Source organism: Ursus arctos, unplaced genomic scaffold (genome assembly GCF_023065955.2).
Source record: "Ursus arctos isolate Adak ecotype North America unplaced genomic scaffold, UrsArc2.0 scaffold_10, whole genome shotgun sequence".
Taxonomy (NCBI): Eukaryota; Metazoa; Chordata; class Mammalia; order Carnivora; family Ursidae; genus Ursus; species Ursus arctos.
Window position 1 is genome coordinate 35363880 of NW_026622764.1, and position 19918 is coordinate 35383797.

General features: G+C 38.2%; 1 protein-coding gene across 2 annotated transcripts in view; it reads left to right on the forward strand.

Moving 5' to 3' along the window:
- KLHL1 (kelch like family member 1) overlaps window positions 1-19918 on the forward strand; it is a 340926-nt gene that overhangs the window by 178065 nt on the left and 142943 nt on the right. The gene's annotated exons all lie outside the window — the stretch shown is intronic.

Genomic DNA, 19918 nt, shown 5'->3' on the forward strand with positions numbered 1-19918 from the left:
CCCGATCCCACAACCCCAAGACCACGGCCCTAGTCCAAATCAAGAGCCAATGTGCAACCAACTGAGCCACCCAGGCGCTCCCAAGATTCATTTTACAGTATTGACAAGTTTGTTTTTTGAAGTTTTGGTTAAAATGATCACTATCACTCTTATATGAAACTTTTTTTTTTTTTTAATGATCTCATTTGCTTCTGTTTTCTCCTTACCCTGATTTGAGGTCTCTTCTTAGAATCGTGTTCAGTTTCCCCTCAGCAGGCTCCTCCCTCTACTTTGCAAGAGGCTCGAACAAGTATTTATTCTAAAAAATAAATAAATAAATAAAATACACGTTAAACACCTCAGGTGTTCCAGGTTTGAGATAATTATCAAGGATTTAGTCAAGTAGATGGGTCTTACCTTTAAAAAAAACAATGTAGACTGTAAAACCAGAGTATTGAATTCTCTCTAACACTGTAGTTCTCTCCAAATAGTGTTCTGCTTCTGCTAGCACTAAATTCAGTATTAGGCCTTTAAATTCTTACCATGAAGCTTCTACACCCACCACTTGGCTGGAAAGTGCTCTTTAAGGACACTAACTGCAAATCTATGGATTTGTTCTGTTTTCTTTCTTTTTTTAAAGATTTTATTTATTTATTTGAGATAGAGCGAGAGAAAGCATGAGCAGGGGGAGGGGCAGAGGCAGAGGGAGAAGCAAGCTCTCTGCTGAGCAGGGAGCCGAATGCCGGGCTTGAAACCAGGACCCCAAGATCATGACCTGAGCTGAAAACAGACACTTAACCAACTGAGCCACCCAGGGATTTAAACGAGGTAACGAGAGAGCTAATCCCAGGTTTGTTCTGTTTTCATTCTCCTTCAACGTTCAATATTTTTCAGTGTATTGATTCAACTGTCCTTAAAATTTTCTTTTGCTTGTTTTCTTTGTTTCATGAACATCTCCTTTTCTTCCCTTTCCCTTAAACCAGGCATGTTTCCCAACTATAAAAGGTCTTCGACTGTCTACCAATTGTAATGACTCCAGGTCCTGCCTGTCCCAAACTTACCTTTTCATGAACTTCTATTTCTAGCTTCCTGCTAAATAGTTCCCATATATTATACCTTATTACTTCAAAAGCAACGAGTCTTATAAAATCCCTTTGTACTTTAATAGATGTTAAGTCTTTCTTGAACACCTTCATTTCTGCCAAAAGTATCATTGATGTATTTGGCAACCAGCCTGCAGATTGATGTCCAAATTTAGGCTGGCAGTCAGCTTCTTACACCTAATTCCACTCTGCTCACTCTACCCTGTTTTCTTTCACTCTCCCCAAAAATGCCATCTGTTTATCCTTGACAAGGATTGTCATTGTCCCCCAAGTATATCATACACTTTTCTGCCTTTCAGATTTTCTGTAACTTTTCTATAACTATTCATTATATGTTTAATTTATTAGCCAACTCATTCATGGAAATTTATCTACCTACCCTAGTCCTTGATAATATAATTTCATCCCAAACAAAGTTAAGTACAAAGGGGAATAGTTTAAAGATACCTGATTCTAGTTTTAAACTAACCACTAATCTAGGTATGTATCCTTGGATAAGCCTCCTAATCTCTATGAGCCTCATTACTTATGCACAGAAAGAAGACCAAGTAAGATAATATGAGTAAAGTGCCTGTCACAGTAAAATAAATATTAGGTACGTTAATATTATTTATATTACCCCTGACATTTTTCAAATGGTGCATTTTTTCATTTATTTCTGTTTTCACAATTAGGCATTAACATATGAGACCAAAAACATCATAATATAAAATAACTTAATCAGTTCCCATATATAATAATACTCTAAATGTTATTTCCATTCTAGTCACCTGTTTGCATACACAGTGTCTTGTAACAGCACTGTAGCTGGTCTTGCTTACTTCTTGATGGCTGACTTAAGGCCCTTGATCTGTAACAGAACTAATTTACTTTCTTTGAGATTTGCAGATCACTGGCCTTGGGGAATAAAGGACCAGAATGTTCCCAGCCCATGGAAGCCAGCAAGTCTGTTCAAAGCCCCCTTAGCTTTCTGATTAGCCCAGCAATCTTTTAGCAAAATGTTTTTCTTTTTAAGGTTACACAAATGACTCTGCTGACCTCCCTTTGTGCATCTGTAGAGCTTGCCCCCCTTTGAAAAAAGAACAGTGTTCTCTTGCACAACCTGGTACCAAGGAACCAGATCTTCTTGCACAACCCTCCCCCATCCCCACCCCAGGCACCAAGGAACTAGAAGTTCTTACACAACTTCCAAGCACGGAAATAACCTTGTAGCTGATATCATTGGGTCTGCACTTAATCAAGAAATGTCACAGACCACTGCACTCCTTTACCTGATTAAACGCCTTTAAAAATCTCTGGGCCAAGCAAAAACCTGGGAGTTGGCCTTTGGACAAGAACCCACCTTCTCCCCAGGTGGCCAGCCTCCTGAATAAAGCTCATATTCCTTTCCAATCAAAACCTGTCTCTTGAGTATTGGCCTTTCTAGCAATGGGCAGCTAAACTTGGGTTTTGGTAACAGTCTGACAAATGTAAACATTCTGTGAGTTTCTGGTTTGTGTTTATGGTGATATTCAGATTACTGCTTAATTACTTCATTTCAAAGACGAAAGATCTTTGTTTTCCCTAGAAAACAGAATCCAGTACAAAACTAATGGGTCAAGATTTTATTGGGATATACAACCTAAGGTTTGCAAAATTGAGGAGAAAAGGGAAAGTAGGCTAGGAAGGAGGGACAGCAAATATCAGTACATTTGTGAGCTGTTCACAGATTTAACAGCCAAACACAATTGGTAGTTTAGTAATGAGAAATGTCTTCCAACCGGACCATGTGGAACCCCACTGTGGCTCAGATCTGTCCATCAAGGGGATAAATGGGGAAAAAATTATCTGCCAACACATCTTCTGTTTTCAGAACTCAAAATCTGTATCATTGTGCATTTTCTCTCTCTCTCTCTCTCTCTCTCTCTTTCTCTCCCTTCAAAATTGTGTTAACCAGCTCTGCTTAGCCAGTCAGTAATCCCACACTCTGGTTCAGTGAAACTCTTACTGTGTCTACTCAGGGAGCAAAAGTGCCCCCTCCACTAGGACCCAGGATCTCTTGCCTAACAAATCCTAAAGTTGTAGAGAAGTAAAACACACATTCACAAGTGAGATGCTGGGAGTAACAGTGAGAGAGGCTAATCCCAAATCTTTTTTTATCCTCCTAACCCATGAATTCGAACAACTGGGGATGCAGAAATAAATAACAGCATTGATTTAGTGCATATACTGTATCTTGGAGTACCATGCCCCAACCATGCCCCAAAGCTGGTGCTTTATCCGAGCCTTGGACATGCTGTTCTATCATTCTTCATGCCAGATGTTTATGGGGGATATGGGAAGACCAATGAATCGCATGTTCAGGAGCCCATCATTGTATCGCCTTTGCCATAAAATAGGTTCCTTTTTCTAAGGAAACTTTGTCAGTCATAATTTTGTCAGTCATACTGTATAATGGGTCAGGAATTCTCCAGGACATTGGATGGTGCTGAGAAGCCAAAGATGTAAGCCTATGTCCAGAGTATGTATCAATTCCAGAAAATAGGAATGTCTGCTTCCTGCAGTGTAGAAGTGGCTCTGTAATCCACTTTTCCACTGGCTAGCTTTTCTTCTCCAAAAAATTGTGCCATATTAGGAATTAGCAATGATATAACTAGATCAGCTTTGTTGACAGGGAGCTCATATTTTCAGACCTGTGTGTAATTTCTATCTTTGCTCTCATGGTCATCTTTTTATGGGCCCATTGTAACACTGAGACAGCTAAGTTATACTGTGTACCTGAATATTGAGCGCCTCCTCTCTAATGGATGCTGCCTGCTGAGCATTCAAGAAAGATTCTTACTTTATAATCACTCTAGGGGTTTTACTAATACAAGATTACTCCACCTCTCTTTGCCACTGATTTTTCCCTTTCAGGCTTCTCACCAGCCAGTCAGGCTACTTGCCAGTGCTTAGAAGTCCATATATGACTTAGACCATCTCTCTTTCTTCATACAAATGTGGCAGCTAAGTATACTGTCCACAGCTTTGCCTGTGAAAAGACTTCCTTTCATCGCTGTCCTGGCTAGCACAGGTATCCCATGCCAACCCTTTTCCAAGCTAGGACTGAATTCTTTTCTTCTCAATAAATGCACTGTAAGGAACCCCTGGGCCATATGTATGAGTGAGGAATAGGCAGGCACTTATTAGTGCCTTTTGGACCTCCTCGAGCCTGGTTTAAGTGCAATGCTTCCACTGTAAAATTGCACTCTGCAACTTTGGAAGTTGGAACCATGATTTTATCACTGAGACTTGATAGACTCTCTTCACGTATTCTTATCCACCAGGGCTATATCCAGAACTAACTGAATGTCTGGTCAGATGGTACAAACGGAGGGAAGCTTACACAGTAACTGGGACTTGCATACTCTAGCCCCATTAGAAACCGATAGCCAACCAACATATAGTTTTGAATCACATTCCCATGTGCTTTAAGACATTTAGAGGAACCTAATACATGTTGTGACTCATTTTTACTGGTTAGATATATGAAGGATAATGACTTGCTACGTAGAGAAGTTTTCCTGCTGTACTCCAGACTATAAGATTATTGAAAAGCCCACAGATGCAGCAGACCCTTGAAAACTCATGAGATTTAGCCCTTGCCTTTTGGCATACATGAGTCTTTGTAGGTTATCCAAAATATTTGCCATTTCCTAGTCACTGAATCCAATTAGTATGATGATATCATCAACGGGGTGGCTACTTGTGATGCTCTGTGGAATGTCAGGACAGTCAAGGTCTCCGTAGACCCTACTATGACAGAAAACAGTTATAACAAGAGTTCTGTGATTATAAGAATTTACCGCCACCTGGTGTGAAGGGAAACTTCTTTTGTTCTTTCCTGATAATAAGAATTGAGAAGAAAGCATTTCTCTAGTCAGTAGCTGGATAATAATGCCCCTGGGCAATTAGGAGTGTCCTCCTATACCCGGGAGCATGACCTCGGCCTGGCTCCATGCCTGAGGGGATGCACTCTTCCTCTTTCCAATCCTTCCCGAGTTTGGCTTGTGTTTATTTCTTCTGGCCAACTCTAGACACTCTTCAGAGATGAGTCACAAAGTACAAATGTTGTAATTTCAGTGATTCTGCATATGACTTCAATTCTCCGCTCTTGGCATTTAAAACTAGCATTGTACAATATAAAGATGGATAGTAAAATTCATGCTAGTAGTTTAAAATTTTAATTTTTCTTTTTTTAAATTTTTTAAATTATATTATGTTAGTTTAATTTTTCTTTATTTAGAATGAAGTTAAGTAGCAAATAAAAAGTACCAAAGACAGATAAAAAGTGAGACGGTGGAAGAAAAGAAGAGCTTTGTATGTCCCTTTAATAGCATGTCTGAATGCTTCTTGAAGAAGAGGCTCTGCATTCACTTCGCCTTGTGCCGCACACATCATGCGGCCAGGCCTGCCTCCAGGAGATTCTGATAGATTCAAAAACTGGAGAACCACTGTTCTAACACATCAGGGAATTAATGAGAGAGCTCTGCCAGCTGTTAGTGTATCTTAATTACACACTTATATCTCAGAAGATAATCACAGAGAAGGTCTATAGAATCATTGTGCCCACACTGAGACAAAACTTCATTTTCATGCAGCTTCTATAAGCCCCACTATACCCAAAAAGCCATTATGGCATTTCAATGTCGCCACGAACCTCTTATCAAACAGTCCTCAAAGGTATCCAGTTTCCCTTTGTCAGTGCTCCTCTGTCCTAGCAAAGGCTGCAGATCCACTGGGGGAAGGATCAGAGGGAAATTTACTGTATATGCTTGTGGTGGTATAGTTCTCAAGGGCTCTCATTCTCCCCCTTAAGTGAGTAGAATCTGAATCTGTGAACCTATATTGATCTAGAAATTGTATGGACTAGAATTTGTCATTTCAGTAGCTAATATCTACTACCTTATCCCCAGTTATCAAGTTTTCTTCCTCTTCAGAGGAAGCAATACCCTGAGGAAAAGCCCATCAGTCTCACCCCAACATACTTGGAGATCAATTCCATAGATTCTCAGGGATCTAGGAAGTCTATATGACATGTAGGCCTCCCTGCTCTTTATTTTTGTTATACGCATCTTGCTTCTGATGCTTAACTGCTGCCATCTAGACTCTTCCATTTTGGAATATCAATATTTCCAGTGACATTAAACTCCAGGATGATGACAGCCCCTCCCACTTCTAACCCCAGCCTTTCTTAACATTATCACAGCATCATTTTTTGGACCCTTCCAAGAAGCATAAAATGAAGGGATTTTCAGTTCTTTTACATAATCCATTTCAATATATCCACCTCCTGCTGACTTCTGTTGTCTTCCTCAAGAATATGCTCATAAAGTTCTAGCTTCTCCAGCTCATTTGCAGTGGGGCATAATCACCGACAGACGCCAGGGCAGCATCCACATTCACTATTAAAATCAACTCTTAGCAAGTATTCTGAATCCCAGCTAATGAGTGAGTGGCCAACATAAATACATTGTCTTCATTCCTACATTTCTCCACCCTGGTCTCATACTCTCAAGATCAATCCCAACACATATTCCTTCCTGCTTTTTTCCTACCCTTAATCAGATGCTGAAATTGCTTTCCTGCGAATGTTATTAGTTTTTCCTCCAGCAGAGTTTTTGCTTCTCCTCCCAAACAGTACTGAGACTTGACTCTGGTATCTAACCTGGAGGCAATGATAGTTGGTGAAGAAAGGAACTGAGGTAAACCAAACATCTTTGGTGTTATTGCTTTTTGTTTATGTTTAATATGTTTGTGTGTGTGTGTGTGTGTGTGTGTGTGTGTGTGTGTGTGTGGATAGCAAGGGAGAAGGGACTATTCTGCAATCTAGAAGAGAAGGGTTTGGAAAAATTAGGGGTTCAGGATTTTCAGACTTGCCTCTCCTTATACCTACCCTGATTGAAACGGTCTCCTTCTTTCCCTGTCACTTTGTGCTTTGTTTTATAGTCAGTCCCGTATTACTCTGAATTTTAGTGGAATCCCATAAAAATTACTAGAAGATCTGTGATAATACTTCAACTAAAAGCATTACACATAGCTACAAACTTGTAATATGGCCAATCATGTTGCATATATTTTTAAATTTGTGATTAACAGTAAAGTTACAGTAAAGATTTAAATTTACCATTGTGTATTAAGAGCTTTAGGGCAGGCATATTAAGTGGATAAAATCATGTGGCCTTTTATCTAAAAGTGCCATAGAAAACTAACTTTTTATATAAATTTTATTACATATATAATTTTAACAAGATATTTTTTATTTTTTTATTTTTCAGATTTTATTTATTTATTTTTCAGAGAGAGAGCACACAAGCAGGGGGAGCGGCAGGCAGAGGGAGAAGCAGGCTCCCTGCTGAGCAAGGAACCTGATGCGGGACTTGATCCTAGGACCCTGGGATCATGACCTGAGCTGAAGGCAGATGCTTAACAGACTGAGCCACCCAGGCACCCTTAACAAGACATTTTAACTTAGTCTTTGTTGAAGAAGGGCAAGCAGGATCTTGTGGGATCATGTGTGGAGAACTTAACACTACCATAAGGCCCTGCCTGATACACTCCCACCAGCCCCCCTGCTTCATTTTCCCCTCCCCCCACCTTAAGATATTATTAAAAGACCTATTATATGAGCAGTCATAGGATTAAGAGTTGTATTTAAGGCTGGTGTCCTACTACATGGCAGCTGGAGGGAATCAAAACAAAATAAAGACATTGAATAATAAGTAAAAAATATTGGATTTGTGGGAAACTTATATACCCAATATCGAGCAACCAGATGTCAAAGTGTTCAGTTAGGACAATGGACCAAACTGAAATCAACAATTGAGCCTTTATTCATTTACTCTGAAAGATGTCCCACACCCGTTAGGATCTATTCTAGACAGCCAGAGCCCTTCCGTCTAGGCTTTGTAATGGACTATTTTACTTTATTAGTTTCATTGACCCATATACAACAAGAGGCATTACCAAAACACAATAGGATGAGGATGAGTGTAGGGAGGAAAAGGTTGCTACCTTAATGGGAAAAACAAAAAAACAAAAAACAACCTTAATGGTGGATGTGCACCTTGTTCCAGATGTTCTGGTTACTCCTGTCTCTAACAGGAGTTTGTGGACTTGTAGAGAGACATTTCACTACTGTTATGCTAGATTTCAGTTTGCAGCAATGCTTTGAGTCCAGATTAATAAGGTTGGGGCATTTGAGATTCCAGAAAGATCCATAAAGAAATGTCCACTTGTTGTATATAGTGGCAAAACAATCAGATGTTCATCTGTAGGATCAAGATGTATGTGATCTACTCAATAGCCGCTCAAATTCAGAGCAGTGGCAACTGCCTGGAACAGGTGTCTCTATGAAGTCATGGAGGAGGAAGTCACATGGGGTACCCATAGGAGAGAAAGAAGAGAAATAAGACCCTCCTCACTTCCATTGAGGGAATCCTCCACATCAACAGCAACATGGACAGTCTGTCCTGGACTGTGGGCAAGAATAATGCACTTGATCCAAACCCAGAGGTGGTCAACCCAAGTCTTCTGGCTAAGATCTTCTTGTGGGCCAGGAAAAAAAAAATCTATATTACATGCTGATATCCATCCCATGTGATTACCTGGAACGCAGTAGCAGGGCCACCTTAAGTAAAATGTTTGAACTAGAGATCTCAACTGATGGTCATTCTTTTTAAGATTCTTGTGGGTAAAAAACTCTGCACCTAAAGGGAAAATGGAAAAGGAGGTTACTATCTTTATCTCTTGCAGTTTAATAGCCATCCTGATCACCCATCTATCTGAATCTTTGAAAAGGGGCTGAAGGTGATGGAAGACTCTTGCAGAGTCCCTCCATAAAAACTGAGGTGTCGATAACTATAAAAATACGGTGTACAATTGAAAGAAGGGGACAGACAGCCTGGGCAAATATGCAGGGCAAATGGGCAGTACTGTTTCATAAAATTTCCCAATAGAATTATTATCCTTGGCCAGAGTCTGGTAGGTGGGACAGCTTTTCCATGCTGTTTTGGAAGCTTCTGACAGAAGTTGCAGTCCATAGGCCCAGTTTAGGATGTTGTCTGAATTTCTCCGAGCTGTCCTTCATGGATCCCAGCACATCTCTTTGCTCTGGGACAGAGAACAATTCATTCTCCATGTTTAGCTGACAACACGACCTGCCCGTTGCTTATGTCCCCTTTTTCTGTGTAACAGACTTTCTGGTGAGCATCCACACGGTTAACAAAAAGCCTGTTGGTAGCAGATCCAGGTATATCGAAATCTCTTATTCCCACAGAAGAGGTGAGAATGCCCATTTTATACGCCAGTCTGAGGCTTGTCGGTGATCTTACTATACAACCAGCCATTAGTCATAGCCCATGATTCAGTGAAACCAACGTGGCACATCTGTCGTGGCCTGGACAGCCGTCTAGACCCCATGAAGCTCTGCCTATTGTGCCACACGTCTTTTGTTGCACTCATTAGGGGACAGACCTCTCAGGTTGGGTGGTAGCCACACCTCATTCCATCCCAGTAGAACTTAACTGGAAAGAGCCATCAGAGAACTAGGCCTACGCATGGTGCAGAAGGTCTCTATATCTGAGTTCCCACTGGGCCAGTGGACACAGCGGCTTCTCTGTTGATATGCCCAAGAGGCAGATGGGAACTCCTGAGACCGTGAAGTTGCAAGACTCCAGCCAGGCCAGGTTTCACCCCATCCTGCATACACTATCTCTACTTCACTAGGGATTTCTGAGCTTCCTTTATCAAACAATTGAGTCCTTTGGTCAGATCTGTGACGTGACTGGGATTTCAGTAAAACTATTTCACAGCCATGAGTAATGTGCTCACTATCTACTGAGGCCCAATAACAGGCAATAATCACCTCTCAAAGGCTTTTTCCTTTAGCTAACTCCAGGAGCCTACAGGTCCAAGAGCCCAGTGGATGCTACTGGCCTGTTTTAGTTTCCAGTTGGCAATAGGCTCCAACTGGCAAACTAAGAGGTTACTGTAACTCAAACAGCAAATGTGGATTGGCAAGGGTAGACTAAGTGGCTGGATGGAAAGTCTCCAGAGCATCCTACTGGTAATGGTCTCACTCAAAGGCAGAAATCTTTCTGGTAACCCAATAGATGGGTGCCATCAGAATTCCTTCATGGGGACTGTGAGAGCCCCAGTAGCCAAATAAGCCCAACAATCACTGGGTCTCTTTTCTATTTTTCAGGGCAAAAAAGTCAAAAGCTTGATACTACTCTCCTCTAGAACGAGACGTAATGCCTCTTCCCAGATTTCACCGAGGAATTTCACTTGGGTTGTATATCTTTGTAACTAGTTTATGTTAACGTTCCCCCTGTGTTGCCATGTATAAGTCAGTAGGGCTCCCAGTCTTTGTTGGGCAGTGCCCTTATCTTAGCTGACCAGGAGAACGTGATCAACATAGAAAAAGGCTAGTTCTCACTTCCAGTACAAAAATTTCCCCAAATTATGGCCTACCAGTAAATGACAGATAGTCAAGGAATTTGAGTAGCCTGTGGAAGGACATTAAAGGTGTTTTGTAATCCATTCTACATAAAAGCAAATTGAACCTGATCATCCAGGTGGAGAAGAATGTTGAAGAAGACACTTGCAACGTCAGTTGTGGCATACCAAGTTCCTTTGGCTAGGCCTTAATAGCCTCTATGACAGTTGCACCTACCATGTCGGGTGCTGCTGGTGCTAAAGGCAGCATTACAACACTGAGCTGCCTACAACCAATAGTGAATCTTGAGGCCTTGCACACAGGCCACACAGGGTTAATGAATGAAGAAATAGTCTTGCAGAGGACTTTGGTTTTCTTAAGTTTAGTAATAACAGTTGTTATTTCTTTTTCCTCTTTGAGCAGCTGATACTGCTTTGGGGAGGCAACGGCACAAAGAACTGGAAATAAGATTAGTTCACAGGCTTCCACATGCCCCACTAAGAGAAACCCAAAAGGATCTACTCATAGACAGGGCTGAGCAAGGGACTTGGTGGTGGTGGCCTCAGAGCTCAAGCTGGAGAGCATCATCTGTTTCTCCATCCTGGCGTCAGGTGTTGCAAATATCAAAGTCACCTGTATACTGGTATACAAAGGGCCCAAGAAGTGCGTTCTCCCCCATTTCCCATTAAACCCTGACCTTGACATAGGGCCTGTGCTCCCCTCTGAACAGGCAGGGCCTTGACATAACTCCTAGTCTCATTTATTTTTGAAAGCCAGCCCAGAGGTCCTTATAAAAGTGGACAGGGCTCTCTAATGCATCTCCAGATTCACTGGGAAGAGAGAAGGGGATAGCACTTGTGTCATTCACAGAGGCTGTCATGAAGTAGATGCTGTTGGACCACCTGGCTATGAATTCTTTGGTGAGAAACACTCCAATCTTTCCCTTTGAGACCCTGTCGTTGAAAAATCAGACTCAGAAATCTCTTGGAAAAGTGCCTCACTCAGGATACCCAAGAGAGGGTGTCCAGTTACCAATCTTATGGTGCTCTTTCTGCTTATCTGCTTATCTGCTTTGTCCTTGACTACTTTTTCCATTCTGAGGAATTTGTCAGTTACCAGTCACAATAGTTGTAGTTCAATTGATCTGACCTCATGAGGGGGTTTAATTTCACTCTTTAACCAAATGGAGTGCCATGGACAAATTCTGGAGAATTAAGACTGGTTAGTAATTTTATCACCTGCTATTCCCTTAGTAAACCCAAAGGACAATCCAGGGTGGTTTGTAGGGCTGCTATAGCCTTTGTCAGGAAAAGTGGTTATTTAATAGCTTTATCAAATGTAAAAATGTATATTTAGCATTTTTTAGAAATAATGAATAGCCACTTCCAAAAAGAAACTCTCTGGTATATAGGCTATGTGAGATATGAACATCTAACTTTTCATGATAGTACTTGACTCTTTTTACTGCATCTTATTTATAAAATATGATAATATTCCATGGAATTGTGTTTGGCACCAACTTTCATATTTAATGCACTGTATGTAAACATACAAGTTATAATGTAGCTAATGGTTCTTTTATTTGCCGAGAGATAGTGGCATGCACTAAATTATTTGGCAAACTGGAGAAAAATTTATTATACATTTATATAACTATTAAGGGGATTATCCTCCTTATTCCAGTTATTTTACATAAAGTATGCTCTTTCATTTCCATTTTACAGTTTTCTTGGGAAGAATTTTTATAGCTTGCTTTTGATTTTTACTTGATTTTTTTGACAATGATTACAATTATGTCTGCTGTTTAAAAATTTTAAAATAGGTTAAATATAAGAGAATATACTGTTCTGTGATTTTTAATGTTGGTTGTAAGCAGCTAGTAAATTAGCCCACCCCAGAAGGGAAATAGTCTAAATCCTTTTATTAAGCAATAAATGAATGCAAAATTATAATTAAAATTTTACATGCTTCTGTAGAGACCATTTAGACCTTAAGATTGCAAAATTGTGAAGTATTCTTTGTTGCAGAATGCTAATGCTTTTTTTAACTGCAAGCTAATAATCAATGTGGTTATATAAGCAACTTCCATACTCATGCTTTCCTTTCTTTGTGCATACACTTTTTACCCCAACTGGCTATTTTAGATTATGCATATAACAGGCTTTCCTGATGAATCATTTATGCTTACAAACATAAGAACAAAAGACAATATAAATACAGGTTGACAAAACAATCCTTTTTGGTCTTGAAAAAATTTATTTTCTGTTAAGATAAGGGATAAGCTTTCTTTCAATTTTCTGTAAGCACAGAATGAACATTACCTGATAAAATATACATTTTCACACACCGGAGAAGATTCTTATAGTCAATTTTCTGCAAGATGTCCTCGCAAGGAAAACAGAAATATTATCTTGTGTTAAAATTCTGTTTTTCTAGCAGAGTTGTAGAGGATCATTATTTTCACATTTTAATGGTGCATTGTAACTCCTTTAAGAAAAGTTTATGTGATCAGGTGTCCTGGACATTTGGCTGCAGTGAAAAGAAACAGCTTTGAGTTCTTAGGTATGCTATTGCCTCCTGATTTAATTGGCAATGATACCGTTTCTCCCTGGGCTGGCACAAATATGTGCCTTTCATAAAGACTGTGCAGAGATTGTCACGTTCCTCCTAACTTTTCCATCTGCTGCCATTCTCAATGATTTCTATAAGACACCTAAAGAAACTAGGCGAATACTGATGCAGAGCAATTTATGAAGGGGGGGCAGATAGGTTTGGGCTCTATCAAGGAGTAAATGTGCCTAGCAGTAAATTATAAAAATCAATACTACTACTCTAATAATTTATGCATGCATAGTATTACACAGTTTGCAAAGCAATTAATAGGTTTGGGAATGGTTAGTTACTTTTCTGTTAAACCAAAAAAAAAAAAAAAGTAGAACTGTTTAGCTGACTGGGCTGGTTTTTTGTTTGTTTGTTTTGTTTTGTTTTTTGGTGGTGAAGTTTATAACTGATTTATATGTGCTCCCTTCTTCCCTCTTCTATGAGTTAGTAGATAATATATATTGCATATTTATGTTCTCGGACAGTCTATTTCCAGTATTAAAAGTAGACCAAATTATTACAAGGATTAAAGAATCCTATGAAAATATTTATTTAGTTTGTATAACATTGTAAAGTTTAGGAATCATTTCCTTCTAAGCTCAGTGTGCTCAAAAGCAAATCAGAAAACGTTTACAGACTACGTGTTGTTACAAATCCTATTTTCAAAGTGAGGAGATGATATTTTGGAGTAATGAAGTGCCTTTGCTGGGAAATCCTGACCAGAGAGTATTAGAATGAGATGTTTCTCCAGTCCTTCTCACTGAAGAATCATTGCACTTTCCACTATAATTTCTAAGTTATATTACCTCTTTAGCAACCTTTTGTCAGAGAAGACAAAGTCATAATAGATGAGTCATAAACTCATACATTTTCTAAGGAACCTAAAATAAAATTACCTTCACTTCAGCCTCCTACTGTTAGATGTATTGTCTACATTCACATTCCTCTATCTTCCCTATTTTCTTTACTGATTATTTAGTCAACAAAACTTTATCGAGTATATTTTCCACTGCCTAGTATATTCGTAATACCAAAGAATACCGAGACAAAAAAAGGAAAGTTCTGGCTCCTAAGAAGCATGATTATCTTTTGTTCCATATGATAATCTTGAAAGATGACCATCAGAAATAATTTCTGATATTGGACACAGTTTTGGAATTGTTATAAAATGCTTCATTTTAACATTGATACTCTAATATTTTTGGGGGAAGAAGTTGCTACCAATGAAGTAACCACACTTAATAGATGGAAAAGAATTAATAAAGAAAACTGGCAACTGTTCACTTTAGTCTGACAGATTTGGATCTCGATCATTTTTCTGAACTAAAGAAAACTCAGAAGAAGATATATGTATATATAAAACAAAACATATGTGGCCACATGATGCAGAATAGTAATGGTTTATGCCTCTGTAATATTGGCTGAGTGTCAGATCCTTCTCTAAGAACAGTAAATTTAATTTAATCTTCACACTTAATCCTCACAACAGTGGATACTATTTTTATCCCATTTACAGACAAAGAATCCTACTTCTTAATCACACAATCAGTGGATAGCAGGGTTAGGATCTAAATCGTGACCAACTCTCCAAGTTAGTAGTAATATGTTGACTCTCCATAATCACCAAGATCATGGAACTCAGATATATCAAGAAAGAGGTGGAAACAGGGTCAGAGGAACACTTAAGAACCAGGGTGCATACATGTTGCATAGATCAAAGTAAGACAGTAAGTCTAAAGTAGATGAACAAAGGAGAAGGGGAACCTAACCAAAAGATAGATAGTCCAGGTAATGTAATAACACAAGAGACTGAATTCCTTATCCCAGACTTACCTTGACTATATATGAGCCCCTCCAGCCTCCACATTCTCACCTATAAAATAACAAGGTGTGCCTATCTCCTAATGAGTCTCTGTTCCCTTTGACCTCTAAGGTAGTATTCAAGAGTTCAGGCAGCAACTTTAACAAGGTATTAAAAATTAAAAATTCAAACAAGGCAAATAATCAAAAGCCCAGGAAAACTGGTTTTAACCTGAAAGGGTTAGTCTTGACACCAATATGTCAGTGTAGCAACTTTAAGGTAGCTGATACGAGAAGCCCTTGATAACTGGAAGAGGTGTCTCTCCCCACCCTGCACTTTTAGAAATTTTAAATTCTAGAGGCATAGGAAGATAGAATGATAGATAGATAGATAGATAGATAGATAGATAGATAGATAGATAGATGATAGATGATAGATAGATGATAGATAGATAGATGATAGACAGGCTAGACAGATGATAGTTGACAGATAGATAGATGATAGATAGATAGATTGATCAATCAATCGATCTGGATCTTAACAGGAGACCATGTTTTCCTGTCCCTGACACTCCTTTGGATCATTGAAAATGTAATATTTCTTAAGGGCATCATTCTATAAAATAAAGAGCCTAGAAATTAAAATTTGAAAGTTTGGGACAGGGGCACCTGGGTGTCTCAGTCAGTGAAGTATCTGAGTTCAATTCAGGTCATGATCCCAGGGCGCTGGGATCAAGCCCCGCATCAGGCTCCCAGCTCAGGGGGAAGCCTACTTCTCTCTCTCCTCCCAGCTTGTGCTCTCTCTCCCTATCTCTCTCTCTCTCTCTCAAATAAATACATAAAATCTTTAAAAAAATAAAAGATTGGAGATAATTATACTTTCTTAGGTTTATGTGAGAGTTTTTAACATAACTATCCTTTTTTTTAGTTTCTCTTATGATATTTATTATTTTTCTGGGGTTGCAATAACAAAGGATTAAAAGCTAGGTAGCTTAAAACAACAGAGATTTTTTCTCTTATAGTTCTAGATGCTAAAAGTGTGAAAGCAAGGTGTGAGCAGAGCCATGCTCTCTCTGATGGTTCTAGGGGAGAATCCTTTCTTGCCTTTTCCAACTTCTGGTGGTTCCTAACAATCCTTGGCATTCCTGGGCTGGTGGCAGCATGACTTTTATCTTTACTTTCACATGGACTTCTTCCCTCTGTCACCTCTGTCTTCACATGGTGTTCTCATCACTGTGTGTCTACTTCTGTCTTTAAGCACACTAGTAATTAGATTAGGGCCCACTCTAATCCAGTATGGCCTTAACTTAGCTTAACTAATTACATCTGTAATGACCCTATTTTCAAATAAGGTCACATTATGAGGTTCCAAGTGGATGTGAAGTGTTGGGAGGCACTACTCAATCTGGTACATGGTGTAACTTCTTCAGAAGTCAAGATACGCATTTTTCAGTCTTGTCCTTGACAATAGTAGAATCATACATATATCAGAAACTCTCAGAAATTCCCTTGCAAAGGATGCAAGGAATTATAGTTTTATAATCAGACTTTAGACCTAAAATTTACATTTTCGTATTTGTATAATAAGCCTTAATCAGAGGATGCAGGGCAAGTCTCAGGCTCACCTTTCAGTTTTCCATTTACTTGATAGTATGAGCCTCCTAAGAATACATCTTTCTAACCAATAACTCTTTAGATGGGCAATTAAATGAATTTCGTAGCCTCTGGTGATTTGGAATCAGGCCAGAGATTCTGTGGTGGTCTGGCAAAGGATTAACCTTCCCAACATAATGTTGAAAGTGGTGATTAGGAGGTTCTTCTAACTGACCTCTGGTCACAAAGAGCAAGATGGTGAAACATAAATTTTAATTCAGTAGACATTAATAGCAAAGCAGTTTCTTTGAGTTAACCATAATAGTGTATAATGTATTGTATTTTAGTAGCTGTTAATGGAGTAAACACTGTTAAAGTTTATGTTGAAATTATTTGAACATTAATGAAATATTTTACTATAATTTAATACCCATGTTTTAAATTAAATCAATAGCTAAAATATGATAATTGAATGGATTCATTTATATTCTCCTTGACCTAATATTACCATTAATTGTTAGCGAACTTTTAAAATGATGTAGAAAATGAATTTCTACTGGAATTTCAAATTATTGATATATTACCAATAATAGGAGAAGAAGAAGACAATAACATAATTAAGGGATAAAAGAAAATTAATATTAGAAAATGTTTATGTCAAATTCAGGAAATAATTAAATAACAATGGGTAAGAAAATTCTGCTTAGAAAGCAAACGTGTATATTTTTTATAACTAGCAAAATTACTTAAAGTATTATGAAGTAGAAAAGATAGTAGAATTTAGTCTTGTTGTAATTAATAAAGATTGCTTGTGTCTTAGGTAGTGGCAACTTAAATTTGGTGATAAAATTTTCCTTTATAATAAATAGTTCAGTCTATGTGTAAAAGATATATGTATAGATATATTCCCATTTAATGGAGAGACTGTCAAAGTTTTAGAATAAATTTATTCCACTATATGGTCTAAATTACCCTTTCAATATTATTTCTCACAATTTTTCTGTGCTCATTCTTAATCAAACTGACATACCAAATATGGTACTTTATACTATATTACCTGCTATTATGTTTTTGTTTATATGCTTTCCTCTAGTTTTAATACTGTATCTTCCCATTTCCCATTTTCTAATTTACCTTCCTACCTAATATTCTAGGTCCATTTGAAAAACCTGCTTTTCTGGAGTTGACAAGTCATTTTCTAAGCACTGCACATTTTATAGGTGTCCCATGTGTGGTAAGCTTTTTGATGCAAATCCATTTTGTTCTCCTGCTACAATTATCCAGGACCATATGTTAGGTGTTCAGGAAATCTATATAGAATGAATTATTGAGTAAATTTAAAGTAAAGTTATTGTACAAAAGGTAAATAGGCCAAGGAATTTTGATGCCTTTCCCTACTTGATCTCACACAAGGAGTTAGTGAGGTGCACAGACAGTGTTAAGGAAATGAGTGTGAATTTATATTTTTTCTTTAGTGAATCAAACATAAAAATTTCCAGAAGCTAGATTGCAAAAAACAGGAAAATATTAGGCAGGGTATCATGAAAAGGAGACTTAATGGAGAAAACAAACAAACAAAAAGAGCAAATAGAACTTTAGATAAATAAATACATGAAAAAATAATGAACAACATAATATATGGAACAGTATGAGAGATCCAGTAATATCTGATATTAGCTCCTAATGTCCAATTTATTTATAGCAGTTTTTACAAACCACATGGCTTATTCTCAAACATGTAGTATGGCTTGCAAAGATATGAAATTATAAGAATATACTCTAAATCAGATGCAGGGATAAAAGAAAAAAAAAAGAAAATCTGCTGTAGTGATATTAAATGAAACTATTTTGGAGCTTTCTGAAAAAGAAATCAAACTATAAAAGGCTATAGCCTTCCTAACAGATAGATTTCAATTTAACTCTAAGTTTTCTAGAGGCGAAATAAAAAGAAAAATCTGATCAGTTTCATAATTTACAACACCCATGATAAAAGTAAACCAATTTACTCAGGAGAAGTGCAATTATTCTTGCTACTAAAACCTGCAAGAAATTTTCTCCCAAGGGTCATCATAAAGAGGCCACTGTAAAATATAACGAAATATGCTTTAAACAATATCTTTGATAGACACCACTAAGAGTTTCATAGACCTGCTTTTTTTATGGTACCCCGTACTATATACTGGTGGTTTAGCTCTACCATTCTGTGTGTAGTTTAATAGAGGCATAGATTTTTCAGTAACTGGAAAAATGGATGGACAAAAAATCTTTCAAAGATTCTTGAAAAACATCTTTATCTTACTAGAATCCTTTAAAGAAACTTGGCGGCCCCACATCTCCGAACACTCAATTGGTTAATTCAGTAAAGAGATATTGGACATCTATAATTTACATAGTCCTTGTATTAGGCACAGAGGAAGCACAGGGGACAAAAATTTCCAGGAAATCAGCTATTCTGTGATGTCAATCAAATGTAAGTAAATAGGACAAATGACCTGAACGAAAGTAAAAGTTGACATTCTTTTGTGACAGCTGAAGGCACCTCAAGTCTTGGATTCAGTTCCAAGGATATACTCAAAAGGTGGGTCAGGTCTCTTTTAGAAAATAGGTTCCGATCTGCTCTGACAGAGAGAGTAACGGCCACAGGCTGAATCTTCTAGTCAGCATTAGCACAGTAGCATAGTCACATGCTTTTTGGGGAAGAGATCTCGTCCCATCTGCTTCAGGTTTTTTCCTACAGTAGGCACGTATTGGGATTTCTACCACAACTGTGCCTTTAAAACTATGATCTGAGAAACCTTACTTATATTTTCCTTGGAATTGAGACATGGGGGGAGGTGGAAAAAAAGAGGCAGCCAGTCAGATCTCTGTCTTCTCTAACATACATCCACCACCAAAGCCTCTCTGCTAGCATATAAGAAGGGTTTTGACAAATCACTTTAAAACTGTATTTGAAAAACACTGCACTGCTGTGTACTATTTCCAGAATTTTATTTTTCTCCACAAAGATCACCAACACATCTATTCAATAAATATGTACTGTTCACCTGCTGTGTTCCAGGATCTAGATATGCAAGGTCAATTGTCAAGGTGTTTGTCTCAAGGAGCTTAAAGATTGTCATAAGACCCCTAATGGCACTGGAGATTAGGCCACAGTTTGGTAATTGCTGTCTTAGAGATAGAAATACCATGCCCTGTGCATGCACGGTGGATGGAATAGCCAGATCCAATGTGAGTGAATAGAGGGCTTGAGAGTTCCAGATATAACAAGTAGCTTTTGAATTGAGAGTTGGAAAATGGCAGAAATTAGGAAAACAGGTGCATAAAAGTCATTTTAAGCAATAGATGAGTGAAGGGGGACATGTCAAACAGGATGGTTTAAATTGAA